Consider the following 22,875-nt stretch of genomic DNA (forward strand, 5'->3'; position numbering starts at 1 on the left):
TAGAAAATGCAATGCACAGGTGCTTGATTTCTGCATCACTATTCTGCCAGCAAAGTTGGTTTTCCTGCCAGCTTCCTCTCGACAATAAAGAAAGGGGAATAAATTATGCTGGGAAGGAAAATGGGAAGATGAGGAGGTGCTGTGCATTGAGAGAGAGAGAGAGCGCGCAGCATTTTCTCTGAGAAAGATTAACATTCTTTCCAGGTCCCAAAACACAGGTATCTTTTTCCTCCTCGGGTTCCTAACCGCCCAGATTCTTCTTGCTGAGAATTCAAGGATGCTGAAACACCGTTACCTGGGGATTCATAAAAAGAGAGGGAGGGAGGGAGGGAGACATGCAACAAGAATACTGAATAGACCTCAGCAAACTGCTCGGAGGCACAGGTGTGCAAAAATCAAAGGAGAGGTGTAAATGTGAAAAGTCAAAGTGGGTTTCTTAAGCCTTTCTGACAGGCATTCTGAATCCTATGCATCTCAGGGTAGAAACAGAAATGAGACTGAATTATCCCATTCCAGCAAAGGAGAACTGCACTGGGAGCCCATGCCCAGGTGTGTTCCCCATCATTCTGCTCACCTGGGCCCCATTGAATTGACTTGTTTTACCTTTTGAGCCAGATGCCTGGAGAGTGATTTTCAGCCTTCAACGTGGGATTCTTTAGGGTTCAATTTTATCCCATATGCTGTTCATCTGGAGTTTTGTATTACATTGTCAGCAATATGCTGATGGCACACAGCATACTGAGGTTTTTTTTTTTTGGGGGGGGGGGCTTTTAAAAAGTTTTCTTTGCGCCGAAACGAATTTGCATTGAAATGAACAAGTTACGCAAATTATATTAAACAGCAGACAGTGAGATGAATAAGGTAGTATTTGGTGGGAACCGACTTGCAGCAGAATGGAAACAGCATTGATTGTGATGAATCCAGTTTGGAACAGATACCACTGCCTTCTTACATTCCTTCTCCTGAGCACCACTGGGCACTAGCTCCTGCTCCCCTGGCCATTCCTTTAAACCTTTACTCTTCCTTTACTCTTTAAAAAGCACTTGGTCTTCAAACTGATAGTGTTGCGTACTTCCTATGCCGGACCACCAAGTCCTGCATGCGTCATGCTTTTGTGGATGCTCTGAGCTATCATACACACTGGAGCAGTGGTTCTTGAACATTTTTTCTCTAGGCTGCACATTCAAAATAAAAATTTGCTTGCGCCACACCAAATTTTATTTATCTGCTTGTTAACTTTGTGTACTGCCCTTCATCCATGGATCTCAGGAGAGAAATTTGGATGAGGACAATGCTAGAAGCACCCTTTGTTTGAGCGCTGGTGTAGCTCGGCGGAGCAGGCATCATTCAGGGAGTTCCATCCCAGCTGACCTCCCCTAGGTGAGCCATTGCATCTGCAAGAGCACCAAGTGCAAACATCTGTATGTAGGAACATCTGCACCATCAATGTCTCTTCTGTCTTCTATTGCTTTTTAGGATTTCTAGTGCACTGCAACAAATCTAGGATTGACAATACCACTGCATTCCGTAGAATATATATATTCTACAGAATGCAGAAAGAAACACGCACATATATATATTAATCCTGGTCCGACTTCACTGGCTACCTATTAGTTTCCAGGCCCAATTCAAAGTGCTGGTTTTTACCTATAAAGCCTTAAAAGGCTCAGGACCTCAGTGCCTGAAGGACTACCTCTTTCCATATGAACCTCCCTGGACCCCAAGATAATCTTCTGAAGACCTTCTTTGTGTGCCTCCTCCTCGAGTGGTCCAGAGGGTGGCAACACGAGAACGGGCCTTCTCTACAGCGGCTCACCGTTTCTATTGTGCTGGGACACAGGTGGCGCTGTGGTCTAAACCACTGAGCCTCTTGGGCTTGCTGATTGGAAGGTTGGCAGTTCGAATCCCCACGACGAGGTGAGCTCCTGTTGCCCTGTCCCAGCTCCTGCCAACCTAGCAGTTCGAAAGCACACCAGTGCAAGTAGATAAATAGGTACCGCTGCGATGGGAAGGTAAATGGCGTTTCCATGTGCTCTGGCTTCCATCATGGTGTTCCATTGTGCCAGAAGTGGTTTAGTCATGTTGGCCATATGACCTGGAAATCTGTGGATAAACGCCTGCTCCCTTGGCCTGAAAAGTGAGATGAGCACCGCAATCCCATAGTCGCCTTTGACTAGACTTAACCATCCAGGGGTCCTTTTCCTTTTCCTTATTGTGCTAGGATATGCTGGTAACGGGCCTTTGTAATGTTCTCTGCAGCCGTAATTCATCTCAACGGAGCTATCACCGCCAAGCAGATGAGACTACCCCATTTGCCCAAGGAGCAAGAGGTGGCTTAATTCATTCTCACTTTCCTTTAAGGACACCTGAATCCCGGAGCACAACATTTCCAACTCCCCACAATGACAACTTGCTCACAGTCGAGAATGCTGGTCCATCGCCCTTTTCTGAAGCGACAACAGATTAGTATGAATTGGAATAAAAGACCCACTCATTTGCAACTTGCATGCCAAGGATTAATTTTGCTTGTAGGGACAGTGTGGTGTCACGATGATACGAATCAAAGGCTGCTTTGGGGTGAGAATAACTAAGTGTATTTGTTTACATACATTACGGTTCTCCTCTGGCAGATTTTGCCGTACCCTGTGGCAAATGAGGAATCAAGCTAAATATGCCTCATTTTCCATTTCTAATATGCCACGACTATGCTGGAAGGGACATTGGAGTGGGGGGTGGGGACCATCTGCCAGCTGAACCAACTACTTGCACTTAAAAGAACAAACATCAATGGCTACTAAATAAACACTTGCAGATTTAGGAAGGAGCACATTGCAGTTTTTAGAGCCCTCCCCAATCAGTGGCAAACTCTGAGTAGTAAACCAACTCTGCATCTATAGAGCTTTACAACTTCTTCCTTTTGAAGGGATAACATGGGCATGGCCAGGATTTATGTTGGGGGGGGGGAGGCAGGACACCCCCCTGTCATCATCCTCTGTCTGGCGCTGTCCAGCAGTTTTGGAATGAAATGTCTCAACAACAGTTGTTTTATGTATTTAATTTTTATTAAATTTTCTGTTTTGCAATTTAGTGTATTCATTTAAACAACCGTAAAATACCAATGACTTCCCTTCTTCTCTTTCCATGGTTCATTTTGCGTAACAATAAATCCCTGCATATTTTACATAAACCAAACCATTCACTATTCCATTATTACATCCATCAAAACTTGTTTACACTGCTGAATTTATCTTCATGCTGCCAGCATCTTCAGCTGTACACAATTATTTCCCATATATTCAATAAACATTTTCCAATCTTCTTTAAATGCATGTTCTTCTTGTTCTCTTATTCTATATGTTAGGTCCGCAAGCTGTGCATATTCCATCAGTTTAAGTTGCCATTCTTCTTTAGTTGGGACCTCGCTCATTTTCCATTTGGGGGCTAACAAAACATGGGGCACAGTAGTGGCATACATAAACAACGTTTTTTGACACCTGGGAATTTCTGTCTGAATTATCCCCAACAGAAATGACTTTTTTTTATATAAAAGTGCTTCTAAACATTTTTTTTCAATTCATTATGGATTATTTCCCAATACTCTTTTACCTTTTTACAGGTCCAAACAACAGTCGTTTTAAATTACTCCCTTCTGACTCGGGAAAATCTGTCAAAATCTTTCTGTAATTTCTACTTTTAGTTAAGCATTTTTATTCATTTACTTGATTTAGATGCCCCTCCCTGCTCCCTAGCTGCACCCATGAGGAATAACCACTCAGCGCTAAAGGGGAACCTGTTAACACTGATCCCTCGACCAGAGGGTCAAAGTAAGGGTGACGCACTTTGGGAACAAAACGACAACTTTATTTACAATCGGTGAGGGGTGTAACATAAGAGTTACCCTGAGGAGGCACAATTCTTTGTTTCAGACAAACCCTCTTTACGGAAATAGTTAAGAACTTTCTCTAAATTCACACATTAAACATGTCTCTGAACAGACTAACTCCTCATAGAATGGCTATTGGTCTTACACGCCCCTTCTAGGAGCCTTACCAAACCATCTGGGTTCCCTGATAAACTAATCCTTAATTCATCTCTAACCAGGCTCTGAACGGAACCCTATCTACCATGTTTCCCCTATTTTAAGACACCGTCTTATATCCCCCTCCCCTCAAAAAAATACAGTATGTCTTATTTTCAGGGGATGTCTTACTTTTCTTACGTCAGGAGCAGCGCGCCTCTCGCTCGCTGGCTCCCTGCGCGCGAGGAGGAGGCAGGCCAGGACTCGGGTGAGAGGCATCTTTTTTCGCGTCTCTCGCTGGCTTGCTGGCTCCCTGCAGGGCAGGACTCTTGACTGAAAGAAAAGGGAGGGCAACAGCCACCACCAAGCACCGTGAGAGAGAGAGTCTGAGGGAAAGGGAGGTGTGTGCGCGTTGCCGGCGTTGACTTCCAACCCTCTCTCCCAGGCCCTGGGATGTTCTGAGGGGAGGGAGTGGCGGTTGGCGAGGGAGCTCCTCCGAAGGGCTGCTCTCTCTCGCTCTCTCTCTCCTCCGAGCTGGCAGCGGGGCTGCTGAGGCGACGACGGGTGAGTTGCCTGCTCTGCACCTTGCAGCCAACTGGCCTCTGGCTCTCCCCTTGGCCATCCCTACCGTCCCCTCCGCCATCCCTACCAGCTCCAGTCCCCTCCGCCATCCCTACCGGCTCCAGAGGGCAGATGCTGCTTGGTGCGGCAAGAGGGTTCTCCAAGGGCTTAGTGGGGGCTTTGGCGCCCTCCAGAACTGTATCATAGAATCATAGAATCATAGAGTTGGAAGAGACCACAAGGGCCATCCAGTCCAACCCCCTGCCAAGCAGGAAACACTATCAAAGCATTCCTGACAGATGGCTGTCAAGCCTCTGCTTAAAGACCTCCAAAGAAGGAGACTCCACCACACTCCTTGGTAGCAAATTCCACTGCCGAACAGCTCTCACTGTCAGGAAGTTCTTCCTAATGTTTAGGTGGAATCTTCTTTCTTGTAGTTTGAATCCATTGCCCCGTGTCCGCTTCTCTGGAGCAGCAGAAAACAACCTTTCTATCTATCACTATGGCTTATTTTCGGGGTATGGCTTATATTTCGCAAATGTGAAAAAAAATCCTGCTATGGCTTATTTTATGACTACATCTTAAAATAGGGGAAACATGGTAGGCACTTTCAAAACCATAACTAGCACAGACTGACAGATAATCCCCCAATCTGAGGTCTCACAGACAGTCAAGCCCTACCTAACTGTAGTGACAGACTTTAGGCTCTCAAACTTCAGCAACACCCTGTGTGACGCTAAAATTCGATGCCCCCGCCTCATGTGCTCCGTTCTAAAGCATTGTTTTTGTGCCCCCTGCAGCATGGCGCCGACTGCGGCCGTACCAGTTGCACCACCCTAAAACCACCTCTGCCGACAGGTTCCAGTGTTAACACTCCACCCAGCCCTGATTGGTTCCTGGGTCACCAGGAGGCTGGCCTAAGGTCAGTCTGTCGCAAGAACTATACAGTCTCCGACAGTGGCTGGGAACACCTAATGTTTTGTTTTGGTACAGACAGGAGAATGATGCATGTAGCAGAGAAATAGCTGTTTCAGACTGGGCTGTGACACTTTGCCTAGAGATTAAAAAAATAATAATACCCCAAACCTGCTGTATAAGTGGATGGAAAATAAATCTGGTTGAACGGTAATTTTTTTTTGGGGGGGGATCCCACCTCCAAATGACTCCCCACTCGCTGATAATTGTATCATTGAACCCACATACAGGCAATCCATATAATATGTACATGTTTGAATGCTGAGCCCCAACAGCCGGTCAAGCACAGAGGAATTCATATGCTAAGCAACTACGAAGAGGCTGGGTCAGCAAGACTGCTCGATTGATATCTTCTCCCATGAGCTATGGAGATTTCTCTTTGAGCACCTCATTACCAGGGCGCATAAGTTGCAACTTCCTCCTGATCATTGGAGAAGGGCAAGGAAGGTCATAAATGTTCTTCTCTGCTCAATGATCCGTACAGCCAGAGCAATATCCATTGCAGGCAAATTTCAAGGCAGGGATATGCTGAGATGTACAGCACAGCAAACATCTTAAATGAATTTAGTTAGGGAAGGGAAGTGTTCACTGAAGCAGCCAGCAAGGTCAGGTTTGTGGATCTAGGAGCACGATTCTCAAGGGTGAGAGAGGTCCTAAGTTCAGTTCTCAGAAAAGTCTGGACTCTTGGGCAAATAGAGGCCATAACTTTGTGGTACACTGTGTCCTTTCATCTAGAAGATACAGTTCTGCAAGATCTTAGGTAGGTGGCACTGAGAGGAACCTCTACCCAAGACACTCTTGCAGTGTTTCTCAAACCTGGATCTTGGAATGGTTGTTGGACTACAACTCCCATCATCCCTGACCACAATCTTGCTAGCTAGGGATGATGCGAGTTGTAGCTCAACAACATCTGGGGACCCAAGTTTGAGATACACTGTGAGAGTCACTGCCAATCAAAACCAAAAATACTGGGCTTCCTGGTCCAGTGCTCTTAGCTGTGGTTCTTCCCCAACAATAAAGGATCTTATAGGTTCATATGAAGCCCCTTTATCTTTCAGAAGAGGTGCAGCTCAGAGATGGAGCATGTGCTTTGAACCTGGAGCTGTCTGCATGCAATCTCCAGCCAGAAGGATCTTAGATAGCACAGCTGGAAAAATGTCCCCACCCCAAAGAGCCACTCCTGCCACAGCACATCCAAAGGGCCAAGTGGACTAATGGTCCGACTCAGTATTGCTGCATTATGTGCTCACATTCTTACACACTGCATATCCATTTGGAATACAGGGCACACTTAGGACACATGTAAAGGAAGCCGCTGGACATTTGGAGAACAAGGGAGTCGAAGATGTGCTAAAGGAGATTGCAAAGAAACTGAATGCAATCTTTGTATCTGTTCTCACAGCAGAACAGAGAGGACAGAAAAGCAGAATGCAATCGTTGCCTCTGTCCTCACAGCAGGAGAGGACAGAGAAACAGAAAGCAATCTTTGCATCTGTCTTCACTGCAGAAGAGAAAGGACAGATCTTGGTGGTTCAACTAATTTTTTTCCAGGAAGAGAACCTGAGGAACTGAGACAATGGCGACAAACATGTTAGGGGCTTGAAACACAGCAAGGTTTCAAGTCACGATCTTATGTTGCTATACAGACCTGAGAGGGGGCAGGGAAGTCTTCACCCAGTGCCTATTACCTGATTTGTTTCTCTGCACCAAACTCCAATTCACTGAAGCTGTCATCTGTTCATGTTGGTACATGCCTCAGCTTAACCATAGATTTCTTTTCAAAATGGATGGAAGCTGATTTGAAGGAGAACACATCAAGCAGGAGTATTTCTTAAAAAGCTACAGGACACCCATGGATTGTGGATAATGTCAGGTGTACTCAGCTTCAAACACCAGCAGTGGAAGCGAACTGGAGCTGGAGTAATGTGCACACAGCCAAATTGTGGTGTCCAGAGACAATGTTCCAGGCCTTTTCAGCAAACTGAAAACAAATAAATCACCAGCGTAAGACCAAATTCTAAAAAAAAAAAAGATTGAGGAGTGTGTGGGACATTGCAAACTGGTTAGCCTACTGCCACTTATAGAAAAGCTCATGGAAAGTGTGATTAAAGAGAGAATTACCAAAAATATAGAAGAACAAGTCTTGCTGAGGAAGAACCAGCATGGCTTTTGCAAGGGCACGACTTATATGACCTATTAGAGCTCTCTGGCAGTGAGCATATGGCTAGGGCTAGTCATTTTATACTTAAGACTTTCCGAAAGCATTTAATAGCGTACCTCACACACAAAAATCCCAGCAGGCTCTTATGTTCCCAATCTTTTGGGAAATCACCCTGGCTTGACTGCAGGCTGCCATCCATACATGTAATCTATTATGGGGAATTAGCAGGGAGGCAAAGAAGCCAGAGGTCAGAGCAATCGAACATGTAATTTAGTGCATTAATGGACAGATTAATTACTGAGACAAGATTCACTTTGGACTGTTGTTTCGCTGGCTAAAGCTGGGGAAGGAAGGGAGAAAGACCAGAAGAGAGGGAGCAGCATGTGTGATGTGGAAAGGTTGAGGCAGGAGGAACTTAATGCCACATTAGGAGAGGGCAATACAAGTTGAACAACATAGAAAGAGCTGGATTGGCCAGAGAAAGAGTGTTTTTATGCCTCTTGCATGGGGTCAGAGAGCTACTTCTATGATTTGTTAATGGAGGGCAGCTGAGGTACACCTGCTGCTTCCCCCCCCCCATGGGTATCCATGCCTCCACCTAGGATGCCTTCACAGACAACATGGAGATCTTTGAGTCAAGGTGTTAAGGGCATATTTAAAATGGCAGAAGTATCTGCTTCATAGCAGCACTACAAAGACCTCAGTGAAATGAATCGTACCAGGTTCTCCCTCTTCATTTCAATGGGACCTTGCAGAAGAGAACTTCCTTACAAATCGTGTCCATCATTTGGGAAATGGTTGATGATTTTCTGCAAATCCTGGAGTCTTTCAACACTTGGAGGTCTTGGCTGGCTTTATGTGAGCACCGAGTCAATAAATCTCATTTAGTATTCTTTATCAGGTTACTTAAGCCAGAACGGGCCTTTAATTCTGAATTTCCTTGTCTTGCTGCCCACTGAACACTTAAACAAAAATTAAAAGAAGCCCATCGCTGACAGTTAGTAGTAGGCAAATGAATTAACACTGGGGAGAAGAATGGGTTACACAGTGTGGGGGTGAGCAAGGTCTAATCCAACTGCCTAAAGTGTACCAGTGATTTGGCCTAGCCATGGCCCACGATGATGATTTGGCGGCCTGCTGGGGAGGACTGCAGGCCTGCCTGTGGATTGGTCAATGGCAGGTAGGCCTGGGTCTGGGGATTCACTAGGGGGCGGGCCCAACTGGCCAATGGGCATCGCTTGTGTCCACCCCCAGAAGAATATATTGAGGCTAGCCCAGCACTCCTCCTCAGTCTTTAAACTGGAACATTTGTGGTAAAAAAAAAAGTTATAGGATTTCAGCATGAAGCTGCTGGATAGCTCAGTCAGTAAAGCTTGAGTCTCTTAATCTCATGGTTGTGGGTGCAAGCCCCGCGTAGGGCAAAAGATTCCTTGCATTGCAGGGGTTTGGACTAGATGACCCTTGTGGTTCCTTCCAGCTCAACAATTCTATGATTCTCTACTGCCCAAGGGACATGCTCTGATTAGAAACCAAAAAAAATATGCCCAGCCTTTCAACTCTATGATTCTGACTGGTTGTAAGTACGAAGGCAGGCAGGTCGGAGGCTGGTTGAGGGCAGACTGAGGCTGGTGGGTCATAGTCCTTAGAAGCCCTTAATGACTAGCCTTCATGGCTTGCTGGAGTGCATAGAACAAGGCTATTTGCAGAAGTCTTGCTTCCATGCCAAGAAAATTCCTCTGCAACCGTTTCATCTGGAGGAAATGGCCCCTGAACCACATTTCACTTGGTTTAGTTATTTACAACTTAATCGCTATCACAGCCCGAGATCCACTACAATACACATCTCTGGAGTTTTGACAGAATCTGAATTAATATGGCACTCAGGGGTTAGGATGAAACTCCAAGGCCTTGATTTCCCAGCTGAGTCGGCTATTATGAAAAAAAAAAAAACAGGAGCTACAAAGAGTCAGATTATACAGCTCCTCGGAACATAGGCGGTTTAGGCAGAAATCCGTCTCCTGGGATTGGAAGAGCAGCTGGTCTCACTGTCCAGCATTTTCAGGATGTGTTAATGTTACAGAAAGTTTGCTCAAAATAATATCCAGATGGCGCCAGATCCAGGGGAAACACACACAGACACACAGACATTTGCAGCAGCTTTAGCAGGGTGTTGGTGCAGTTGTGGCAAGAGAGGCCTTGCAGTAGATATGTAGTGAGACTTCTTCTGTTTGACACAGGCTCCTGAGGCACGGGTGCTAAAAGTTCATCTATCACCGCCCTCAATTCGGACAAGTAACTACAAACACTGTTCCTTTTGTCTGTGGAGTGTATGATTTTATTGTATGGGCTGCATGGGTGTTACGGCTTGGTCTCTCCCACAAACGCGAGTCAACTCTGGCTGTTAATTATTTCAGATTTATTGCTGAAACAACAAACTCAGACGGAGCTCCTCTACTCCCCGGAAGATGCAGTTGCCCAGACTGAGCTCCTCCCTCTTCCCCAGCAGGGAAGACCCCACCTTCTCTTCCTGTATCTTTTGCGCGTCTCTGCCACTTTTGAAATCCTACGAGATTTGGCACAGTTATTTAGGTATTTCCTATTTCTATGTTTGTGTTTTGTACCGCCAACTTCCCGTCACCCGTATTTTCATTCAGCCTAACTGCAAGCTTGCTAGATTTCCCGCTGTGATACATTTAATTCTTACTATACGATCTGTCAAAATATCACCCCCTTCCCTCTTCCTTTATGTGCCTATACCATCAGCCTTGTGCTGAGAATATGTATTTATTAATACAGATCTCTCCTTTGGGAAAGCATTTACACATTCCCCGCCTGTAGCCTGAAGTGACTTATTCCAGCCACGGATAACTTAGTAACATCGGAAGCTGCCTTCTACTGTATCAGATCGTTGGTTCACCTAGCTCAGTGCTGTTTACACTGGCTGGCAGTGGCAGCAGCTCTCCAGAGTTTCAGGCAGAGATGCCAGAGAATGAACCTGGCACCTCTAGGTTAGATGACTGCCATGCATCATACCTAGGGCAGCCAGACATTTTTTGTGCTTCTATCTTGTGATTTGATCTTGTGAACTTCCCTGAGATCTTCAGATGAAGGGTAGTAAAATAATAATAATAATAATAATAATAATAATAATAATAATAATAATAATTTTGCAGAATCTTTGCTGCTGAGATGTGGTCCTCACCACTGCTGCATTTGTAGACCACACCTCAGAACTCAATGGAAATTTTATTTATTCATTCTAATTATCTATAACCTACTCCTCATTATTCACACAATCCCACAGAGAGGAACAAAATTTAAATGCGATAACAATAATTATTAACAATTCAATTTATATCCTTCCTCCCAGAGGAGCCCAAGGCGGCAAACATGTCAATAAGGATATCATTTAAAACATTCTCAAAGTGGTGTTTTTTTAAAAAAATTATAAGATCACATTCTGAAGCCAATGGTTTCTGGGTTGCAGGAACAGTAGCTTTCAGCCATCAAATGTCTGCATAAACAATGACTTTTTAAAAATTTCTCCTGAAAGTCAATAATGAGGGGGACAGACCCACCTCACGAAGGAAGGCAGCCCACAGATGGCGACCAGCCAGTGAGATGTCCCTGTCTTTCATGATGGGTGATATATAAATCTAATAGATCAAGCATCTAGATCAAGGGAAGTAATAGTACCACTGTATTCCGCTCTGGTCAGACCTCACCTGGAATACTGTGTCCAGTTCTGGGCACCACAGTTCAAGAAGGATACTGACAAGCTGGAACGTGTCCAGAAGAGGGCAACCAAAATGGTCAAAGGCCTGGAAACGATGCCTTATGAGGAACGGCTTAGGGAGCTGGGTATGTTTAGCCAGGAGAAGAGAAGGTTAAGGGGTGATATGATAGCCATGTTCAAATATATAAAAGGATGTCATGTAGAGGAGGGAGAAAGGTTGTTTTCTGCTGCTCCAGAGAAGCGGACACGGGGCAATGGAATCAAACTACAAGAAAGAAGATTCCACCTAAACATCAGGAAGAACTTCCTGACAGTAAGAGCTGTTCGACAGTGGAATTTGCTACCAAGGAGTGTGGTAGAGTCTCCTTCTTTGGAGGTCTTTAAGCGGAGGCTTGACAGCCATCTGTCAGGCATGCTTTGATGGTGTTTCCTGCTTGGCAGGGGGTTGGACTGGATGGCCCTTGTGGTCTCTTCCAACTCTATGATTCTATAAAACCATAGAGTTGGAAGGTACCCTAAGGATCGCCTAGTCCAATTCCCTGCAATGCAGGAATACACAGTTGTCCTACGTGGGGACTGAACCTGCAACCATGGCATTATCAGCACCACACTCTAACCAACTGAGCTATTGAGGCTGACATAGTGGTGCCACAATGCTTAAAATGTATGCTGTGAATGTGGCCTGTTCACTGGAAACCACTTCCACTGCACTTTGGAGTGCAAGTCTGCCTGTTGCTCTTAGAAGGCTGTGCGCAAACCCACCTATACCCCCCAAGCGGCCACTCCTGAACAAAGTCAGCTGTACCATCTACTTAGTTCCGCAAAAGCTAAGAGAGTGGAACCAGACAAAATGGCACCAGGGGAACAACCAGGGATGTGTGCAAGTATTTACAACATCAGCGTGGCGCACATAATGTACTCAAGCCAACGGTGCGTGCACTTATCGTAAAACTTAATTAGTCCTTATGGCGCATGCTGTAAATGCTTCTGATGCACATTTTCTATCAGATGCCTGTACAGATAAATATGTATACTACTTATCAATGGCACGGGAGTCCCTTTTTTGCCGACTTCAGCACTGTAATTCGCTCAAGGGAACAGGGCGGGTGTCAAAAGAGGAACGATCGATATATCAAGCTTGAAAAGCACATTAGGGGGATATCTCTCACGGGACAGTGTATTTATCATTTGGCACTTCACTTTATTTTAATATGCATAATGAAGTCCATCGAGCAAACACAGATAATTGGCAATCAATTCCAATTGCTTAGCTCGGAAAGGAAATAAGCGTGTGAGGAAATCTGACGTACACCTGACATTTCAGATGATATTTTCCCCTGCAGGGACTGAGCTCTCAGAAGCTTTCCTTGGATTAACTCAGAAAGGACCCAAATTTCCCTGGGAAGCAAAAGGGTAAATCCCCTGAGCCAATCTGAGAGCTCAGATTAAGGCCTTCAACTATCCCTGCCAGTCGCTTGATGTCTCCGAAGTTCTTCCTTCCTATCTCACCCAAATACGGTTCCCTTTCCATTCCCTCTTGGAAGCAGTTGGGAGAGCAACAAGTGCATGGCAGGAAAGTTTTTGAATGGTTTGGTAGGTGAGGAGATTAAAGGGAAAGATCAAAGTTTTTTTTAATATGCCACCACAGCGGCCAGAATTTTACTGGCTCAGAATTGGAAATTGAAAGGCATACCAACGGTAGATGATTGGAGAATGAAATTAATGGAGTATTCGGAACTAGCGAGACTGACTGCGAGGATAAGAGACCAGAGAGATCAACAGGTTCAAGCTGACTGGAGTAAATTTCTGAAATATTTAGAAGTCTATAATTATGTAATTCACTAACAGGTGTGATAAAATTCTTGCAACCTAGTAGAAAGTATGATTAAAGATGAAGGTATTGTAATATGGAAAATAGAATTTGGGATTTAAGGGAAAGCGGATGAATGATGGAACTTAAGAAAACTAAAGTAGAGAAGGAAGGAAGTCAGAAAACTTGGCGGAGTTTAGGTATTATTGTAAAAATTGTATCTGACAAATGTGTGTTAAGCTTTGTTTATTCTTGGAAAATAAAAAATATATCTGCAAAAAAAGGAAGGATTTTTTTTATTTTTTTATTTTGTTTTGACTACAGCAGACCAACACGGCTACCTACCTGCAACTAGGAAAAATCTTGGTGATTATGTCATCCAGTGAAGTGTCTCAATTTTAGTTTCATTTTACTCCATTTTTTGGGTCAAAAATCTCTTCTGCTCACAAACCTAAACCAACTGCAAAAAGTACAAAAAAGGAGTCTTGAGAGGAGATGTCTCAGTGGGAATTCTTCCCATAAAAATATTTCTTACGAGTTTTCTGTTAGGGATCAACCTGTAACTCTTCTTCTTCTTCTTCTTCTTCTTCTTCTTCTTCTTCTTCTTCTTCTTCTTCTTCTTCTTCTTCTTCTTCTTCTTCTTCTTCTTCCTCCTCCTCCTCCTCCTCCTCCTCCTCCTCTTCTTCATTTTTTTGCCTAGTAGCTAAGCATTCATTAAGAGATGTAGAAAATCTTTTTTTTAAATCATCTGATTAAGTTTCAAAAAGCAGCCATTCAACCATGCCAAAGTAACTTTTTCTAATTAAGTATCGAGCACTCGGCAGATTACACAAAAATGGCATAACAGATGAAAGGAGTGCATTAGAAATGCAAAGTGAGACTTTGAAAATAAATGTTGAAAGGCACCCTAAGTATAATTAGACAGGCCCCCCCCCCAACGCTATCCTCAAGTGCTACAAAACAAGACATCAGTGAAGGAGATGGAGGACTGGCTGGGATTACAAACTAAGGGACCCACAATCTCTTCCTTTGAGTTCCACAACCATCCCTTGGGCATTCCATGGTCGCATCACACACCAAATTCAGCAGAACTGCAGCCAGGGGCATTCTTGTCCCCTGGCAGACAACCAACTTATCATTAACTCAATACGGGAAGTCTGATAAATGTTGGGTCCCCCCCCCCACGAATTTCCTTTTTATCAATCACAGGCAATCCTTGTCCTTTATTGGCAATGTACATAAGATGTGCCCTGCTGGATCAGACTAAAGGTTCATCTGTTCCAGCATCCTATACCCACAGTGGCTTACTGATGTCTATGTGAAGAAGCCCAGATGCAGGTAGGGTTGCCACCCATCCCTAGAGGAGTCCCATGGACTGCAAAAATATCAAACATATCCATCCTTAAAGAAATCAGCCCTGAGTGCTCACTGGAAGGGCAGATCCTGAAGTTGAGGCTCCAATACTTTAGCCACCTCATGGGAAGAGAAGACTCACCATAATTCAAAAGCATCAATTCTTCGGCGATCAGCCTTCTTGATGGTCCAGCTCTCACTTCCGTACATTACTACTGGGAAAACCATAGCTTTAACTATACGGACCTTTGTCGGCAAGGTGATGTCTCTGCTTTTTAAGATGCTGTCTAGGTTTGTTATTGCTTTTCTCCCAAGAAGCAGGCGTCTTCTAATTTCGTGACTGCTGTCACCATCTGCAGTGATCATGGAGCCCAAGAAAGTGAAATCTCTCACTGCCTCCATTTCTTCCCCTTCTATTTGCCAGGAGGTGATGGGACCAGTGGCCATGATCTTAGTTTTTTTGATGTTGAGCTTCAGACCATATTTTGCGCTCTCCTCTTTCACCCTCATTAAAAGGTTCTTTAATTCCTCCTCACTTTCTGCCACCAAGGTAGTATCATCAGCATATCTGAGGTTGTTGATATTTTTTCTGGCAATCTTAATTCCGGTTTGTGATTCATCCAGTCCAGCCTTTCGCATGATGAATTCTGCATATAAGTTAAATAAGCAGGGAGACAATATACAGCCTTGTCGTACTCCTTTCCCAATTTTGAACCAATCAGTTGTTCCATATCCAGTTCTAACTGTAGCTTCTTGTCCCACATAGAGATTTCTCAGGAGACAAATGAGGTGATCCGGCACTCCCATTTCTTTAAGAACTTGCCATAGTTTGCTGTGGTCGACACAGTCAAATGCTTTTGCGTAGTCAATGAAGCAGAAGTAGATGTTTTTCTGGAACTCTCTAGCTTTCTCCATAATCCAGTGCATGTTTGAAATTTGGTCTCTGGTTCCTCTGCCCCTTCAAAATCCATCCTGCACTTCTGGGAGTTCTCGGTCCACATACTGCTTAAGCCTGCCTTGTAGAATTTTAAGCATAACCTTGCTAGCGTGTGAAATGAGTGCAATTGTGTGGTAGTTGGAGCATTCTTTGGCACCGCCCTTCTTTGGGATTGGGATGTAGACTGATCTTCTCCAATCCTCTGGCCACTGCTGAGTTTTCCAAACTTGCTGGCATATTGAGTGTAGCACCTTAACAGCATCCTCTTTTAAAATTTTAAATAGTTCAGCTGGAATATCATAACTTCCACTGGCCTTGTTGTTAGCAAGGCTTTCTAAGGCCCATTTGACTTCACTCTCCAGGATGTCTGGCTCAAGGTCAGCAGCCACACTACCTGGGATGTATGAGACCTCCATATCTTTCTGGTATAATTCCTCTGTGTATTCTCGCCACCTCTTCTTGATGTCTTCTGCTTCTGTTAGGTCCTTTCCACTTTTGTCCTTAATTGTGGTAATCTTTGTATGAAATGTTCCTTTCATATCTCCAATTTTCTTGAACAAATCTCTGGTTTTTCCCATTCTGTTATTTTCCTCTATTTCTTTGCATTGCTTGTTTAGAAATGCCCTCTTGTCTCTCCTTGCTATTCTTTGGAAATCTGCATTCAATTTCCTGTATCTTTCACGATCTCCCTCGAATTTTGCTTGCCTTCTCTCCCCTACTATTTGTAAGGCCTCATTGGACAGCCACTTTGCTTTCTTGCATTTCTTTTTCATTGGGATGGTTTTCGTTGCTGTCTCCTGTATAATGTTACGAGCCTCCATCCACAGTTCTTCAGGCACTCTATCCACCAAATCTAAATCCTTAAACCTGTTCTTCACTTCAACTGTGTATTCATAAGGAATCTGATTTAGATTGTATCTTACTGGCCCAGTGGTTTTTCCTACTTTCTTCAGTTTAAACTGGAATTTTGCTATAAGAAGCTGATGATCTGAGCCACAGTCAGCTCCAGGTCTTGTTTTTGCTGAGTGTATATAGCTTCTCCATCTTTGGCTGCAGAGAATATAATCAATCTGATTCCGATGTTGCCCATCTGGTGATGTCCATGTGTAGAGTTGTATCTTGTGTTGTTGGAATAAAGTGTTTGTGATGACCAGCTTGTTCTCTTGACAGAACTCTATTAGCCTTTGTCCTGCTTCATTTTGAACTCCAAGGCCAAACTTGCCAGTTGTTCCTTTTATCTCTTGACTCCCTACTTTAGCATTCCATTACCAAACTCAAAACCACGGAGAGACCTGGTCTGAACAAAGACATTGGATTCTTATCTCATTATACATGACAAAGCTATCTTTAGCCATCTCACCCCTTGCTTTTTCCTTTAGGACTGATTGCAGTCGTTAACAGTCATCAACAGGTTTTCCACACCCATTCCCAATCACCCATTCCCACCACCCTCCTCACTCTCTCACTATATATAAGGGTCTGGTGGCTTCTATTTCAGTGTATCTGAAGAAGTACGCATGCACACGGAAGCTCATACCAAGAACAAACTTAGTTGGTCTCTAAGGTGCTACTGGAAGGATTTTTTTTAAAAAAAAATTATTTTGTTTTGACTATGGCAGACCAACATGGCTACCTACCTGTAACTTTATCTTTCCGGTTTGAATTGGTACTTGGGACTGAAATCAGATCTGTTAAAAACGAGTATCTTTCTCCCCATTCACTATAACAGGGGATATGAAAATAGCTGTAAATTCCCTCCTCTTTTTACAGAAGGGGATGGAATTTGCAGGCATAGAAAAAACAACAACAGGCTGCCCGATTATACTCAGCCTGGCAGATTGTAGATATATACATACAGGGGTTCTCACTTTTTAAGGAAAAACAAAAAGGAAAAAGAAAAGAAAAGTGTGCAACTTTTTCAATTTTTGCCAAAAGTGGATGCAATTCATGGCCTTAGTCACTTCTTCTCAGAGGATGAATCTCCATTGACTTGCGAGAAAAATAGCATAGATCCGCAGGAAAAGACTAGGATAGGAGTGAGGAATGTCACACCCAGTAACTTTGCTTCCCTCCCCAAAATCACTGTGGTTGGAGTGCCTGGAGAAAACAATTCATCGCGATTAGCTGACTTTCTCTCTTCCCCACTCCCACCTGCCAGTTTAAGAGTCCTGAAATATGCCGCTTCAAAAATGTCAAAGCAGAGATTGATCGTGATTGACACTTAATGCTAAATCCAGGTTTGTGGCTAAAGAAATCACGCGGGCATTTTGGGTGACTTTTACATGATGCCGAAGCCTCATGTTTCGGTTCTGTTTTCAAAGATAATGACTTTTAGTGGAAGCGGAGGTTAAATGCAAGATGGAACGACTGTGGAAACAGAATGTGGTTTGACCGAGCCAAGTTACCGAGTTATGTAAGTCGTGTAGATCTAAGTGGCAGAGGTTCTCTAAGAATAAAGTCAAAACCAATTAACCATGTGCCAGAAGAGGATCTCGGCTCATGCTACCTGCTTCTAACAAGAGGCAGGAGTGCAGTGCTCTTGGTTTGTGCCTAATTACCCTTTCTTATGCTTCATTTCTGTACTTTTCTGATGGAATGAGACACATGCATCGTACTATGTCAGGTCATGTCAAGTTGCATCTGATCATGTGATGTACGATCATCTGATGCAGCCCGACACGGCACATATTAGTGCCAACAGAAGAGTCTAAATGCCAAGCCATTTCCGATAACTAGGTCCTGCTCTAAATCAGTAAGAACCAGATGGGGATTTATCCTGAAGCTCTGCAAAAATGCCAGGCGACCATGGAGCCTTTTGTCTAGCAGATACCTCTGGTCCAGAGGGAGGGAAGAAACCCCTCACAGTGCGGTCGCTGGCATTTGTCTGAAGAAAAAGCTTGACATTGTAGGGATATGGCTTCTCCATTGGATGTATGCTAAGAGGACACACCGTTGGGGCCTATTTTGTATTTTAACTGACACCTCCAGCTCCCGTGTGTTTCCATGAAAATCTGGCGCATAAGATTGCTGCACCATTTGCAGCTGCAAACCTTGCAAGTGAGGCAGACAGGACAGCAGCATCTGAAATAAAGGAACTTCACTTGATCACTGTGGAATCCTTACATTCATCAGAAATGGCTGCTGCTCCAGGGGAGCTTTCCTTCCTTAGCGCTGCCCAGGAATGCTTTCCTCCCCGGAAACAACTCATTGAACAATGGCCGCTTCACCCATCCCTAGATCTGAGAGTTGCCGTGTTTTCACTAGGACATTACAGATCAAACCGAAATCATACCATTGGTAACGCAAGACAAATGATAGCTAATGATAGATTCACACTATGATTGCAGTCACATGGCAGTTGCTTTGATTCCCCAACATTTCCCTGACTGTTGATTTCTGGATTAAATTTGAGCTTTCACATGATGTAAGAGCCACTTTTGGAAATCCAGCAGGACATAGCGGGAGTTTAGCACTCATTCCTGTGTTAATTGGTTAATTGTTAAGTGGTGCAGTACTCTGGCACATAAATTTAGTGCCGTACCCTGGCGTATAGCTCTTCCCTGCTGTTTACATAGGAGACTCGTGGGAGAACCAAAGCGTGCACATGAGGAAAAGGTGGGAGAGAAGGGATGTTATTGTTCAATGATGTTCGTTGTTCTGCCTTATGAGGCCCAGGACTCTAATGCCTCAAGGACTGCCTCTCCTCATATGAACTTACCCAGACCTTGTGTGGTTGGGGCTGCCAGGAATTGAGAGCCCAAGAACAGCTGAAGGGCCACACCTTCCACGCCCCTGCTGTAGCTTGTAATAGGAATATTGTTTTCTGCTGCTCCAGAGAAGCGGACATGGGGCAATGGATTCAAATACAAGAAAGAAGATTCCACCTAAATTACTGCTTGAGAGCAGTACATGTGAAAAGGATCTAGGAGTCTTGGTAGACCACAAACTTGACATGAGTCAACAGTGTGATGCAGCAGCTAAAAAAGCCAATGCAATTCTGGGCTGCATCAATAGGAGTATAGCGTCTAGATCAAGGGAGGTAATAGTACCACTATATTCTGCTCTGGTCAGACCTCACCTGGAATATTGCGTCCAGTTCTGGGCACCACAGTTCAAGAAGGATACTGACAAGCTGGAACGTGTCCAGAAGAGGGCAACCAAAATGCTCAAAGGCATGGAAACAATACCTTATGAGGAACGGCTTAGGGAGCTGGGTATGTTTAAGGGGTGATATGATAGCCATGTTCAAATATATAAAAGGATGTCATATAGAGGAGGGTGAAAGGTTGTTTTCTGCTGCTCCAGAGAAGTGGACACGGGGCAATGGATTCAAACTACAAGAAAGAAGATTCCACCTAAACATTAGGAAGAACTTCCTGACAGCGAGAGCTGTTCGGCAGTGGAATTTGCTACCAAGGAGTGTGGTGGAGTCTCCTTCTTTGGAGGTCTTTAAGCAGAGGCTTGACAGCCATCTGTCAGGAATGCTTTGATGGTGTTTCCTGCTTGGCAGGGGGTTGGACTGGATGGCCCTTGTGGTCTCTTCCAACTCTATGATTCTATGAATATGATGTCCTTCTATGCCCTGCTTTCTGAGGAGTAATCTGTACAGCCCCGTGGTATAATTATTCATAGCTGGGTAGATATTTTTAGCCCAGGTGGTTTGGGACCTTGAGTTGAGTTTCTCTCCAAATAATCTTAGGGTCATGGGTTTGATTCCTGCATTGCAGGGGGTCAGACTAGATGGCCCCTGTGGTCCCATCCAACTCTACCATTCTATGTTTCTAAGCACCCCTTGGCTACCTGAAATGTAAGACAGCCTATTGAAAACCATGCAATCCTGCCGCTAGAATTTCACCAGAATTTTCTCTGCCGCTTGATAGTTTTCAAGTGCCATTTCTTGTTAATTGATGGAGAAAGGCTGTGGTGGAAATTCAAGAGAAATTGTCGTCACAGCTCTGCGTACACCTAGTAATTCTTTCCACATCTCCTCAAAAGCAAAACCCATTAGGTTGAATAGGACTTACACCCAGGTAAATGCGTTTAGGGCAGCAGCACTAAATTGAATTCATCTTCTCTCTCTCTCTCTTTCCCTCTCTTTCCATCTCTCTCTCTCTCTGTCTCTCTCTCTCTCTCTCTCTCTGTCTTTCTTTCTTTCTTTCTTTCTTTCCCTCTCATTTTTAAACGATTTTATTGCTCTTAAAGCGGTTAACGGGATGTTTTTAAATGAGAGAGATCCTCTTTTGTATTCAGCGGCTGGCGAACTTGAGAACAACCAGTCCATTAAATCTTTAATTCCCTGAGACGTACAGCTTAAGTAAGCCAGTCTGGGAAAAGACCCTTTAGAGGATGAACAGCCAGTGCTTAAGGAAAGTCACTGGCTATTCAGGAAGAAACATCATGGACGAAGAAGCACTTTTAAGGGGCCAAGGGCAAAATCTAGCATCAAGGCTGATTTATTCCAGCAAGGCAGTTTAAACACAGCCATGCATCCCCGTCACCACTGTGTCAGCTGTCAAAGCGTCATCGGCCTCTTATAATCAATTGTTTCAGTGCAGACTGTCAGCTGTCATTAATCTCTGCAATAAGTGATATATATATATATATTGTGTGTGTGTGTGTGAGAGAGAGAGAGAGAGAGAGGGAGGGAGGCAGGGAGGGAGGGAGAAAGAAAGAGAGGAGTGCAAATGGCTGGGAGCCACACCGAGGGTTACATGCCACTTTTTCATATGCCACCTATTGATTATTTTCAATCACAGGGCCCAAGTTTGAAAGGAAATTCCTGCTTCAGCACGAAGAAACGCAGAAAAGTGTATGGCAGCTTGCAGAGATGAGGGTGCTGCTTTTCGTTCGTACTTGACAAAGGTGAATCTAGAGCAGGCACGTCTAACAGGTAGATTGTGATCTACCGGTAGATCACTGGTTGTCTGTAGTAGATCACTGGCTCCCCCCCATAGAAGCTCAACAACTTTGACATGAACCCCCCAAAAGGGGGTAGATCACTGCCAGTTTTTAACTCTGTAAGTAGATCGTAGTCTCTTGGGAGTTGGCCACCCCTGATCTAGAGGATGGAGCAAGATCTGACAGTGAAGGATCACGTGCCCTTCACTTGAAAAGGAGCAGACCGCAGCATTTTAGGAGATCTCGTCTGGCGTTAACCTCCATACCGCTTGGGAAGGCAATACAGGGCACAGCATGAGCTAAGAGCCCAAAGGCCCCTAGTTCAAATCTTACCTTGGTCATAAATTAGCTAGGTGCCCCACAATTGCAGCCCCTCGTTTGTAATCTAGCATTGGTAACACTATCGACCAGGGGTGGAGAACCCTTTTTTTCAGCCCATGCGGAAGTGGAGGGAGGAGCAAGGCCAGGGGCAAAAGTGGGCAGAGCAAGACATGTAAATTTTACCTTGGTGCAACAAACTGGTTTCTACAGACAGTGACACAGACCAGTGAGAGGCATTGTCAGAGTTCAAGGGCAATTTGGAGCCAGGAGAAAAGACGTGCAAATAAGGGCAAGTGAGGGGTGTGGCCTGGGGGAGTGGGTGTGGCACACCGTTCTGAGGGCCAGGTGGAGAAGTGTCAAGGGCCACATCTGGCCTGAGGTTACTCACTCCTGCTATAGGTGAAGATTATGTCTTCGTCCAGGAAAGGTGAGGTACATCGGACTGGGGTTTTTAAACTGCTGCTGTTGCTTTAATTTGCATGGAATTCCTCTTGGCGATATATGTTTTAATATCATCGCTTTTGACTTTTGGTTTTCATTTTGTGTTGTTTCCATCCTCAGGCCTTCGGGTGAAGGGTAGACTTTAACTATGGCAAATGAATAAGCAAACAGAGACCGGCTTACCTTAGAGAGCTGTTGTGAAGATTACTGAGCACACTGCGCCATGTGGCACTCCCAAAGTCCTGCTCATTATGGCAGGAGAGGGAAAGGTGGATGAAAGGACGGTGGGCAGGTGGGGACAGGGTGAGCCAACTAGCTCACTGCCAAAATCAGCAGTGCATTGCAGATCCCCCAAGTGTCCCTATTTTCCAGGGACAGTCCCAGATTTACAATAGCCGTCCCGGTTTCTTATTTGACCCCGGAATATCCTGCTTTTCCTTAGTACATCCCTATTTTCAGGTTAAGAACAGTTTCAGGTTAAGAACGGACCTTCAGAAGTACCGTTGTAAAGGGAAAGCTTTTTAAAAATGTTGAATATTTTCTTATATTTTTATATATGTTGGAAGCCACTTAGAGTGGCTGGGGCGACCCAGTAAGATGGGTGTGGTATAAATCATAAAGTTGTTGTTGTTGTTTGTTATTGTTAAATAGGGTGTCCCTATTT

This window comes from Lacerta agilis, chromosome 3 (genome assembly GCF_009819535.1).
Source record: "Lacerta agilis isolate rLacAgi1 chromosome 3, rLacAgi1.pri, whole genome shotgun sequence".
Taxonomy (NCBI): Eukaryota; Metazoa; Chordata; class Lepidosauria; order Squamata; family Lacertidae; genus Lacerta; species Lacerta agilis.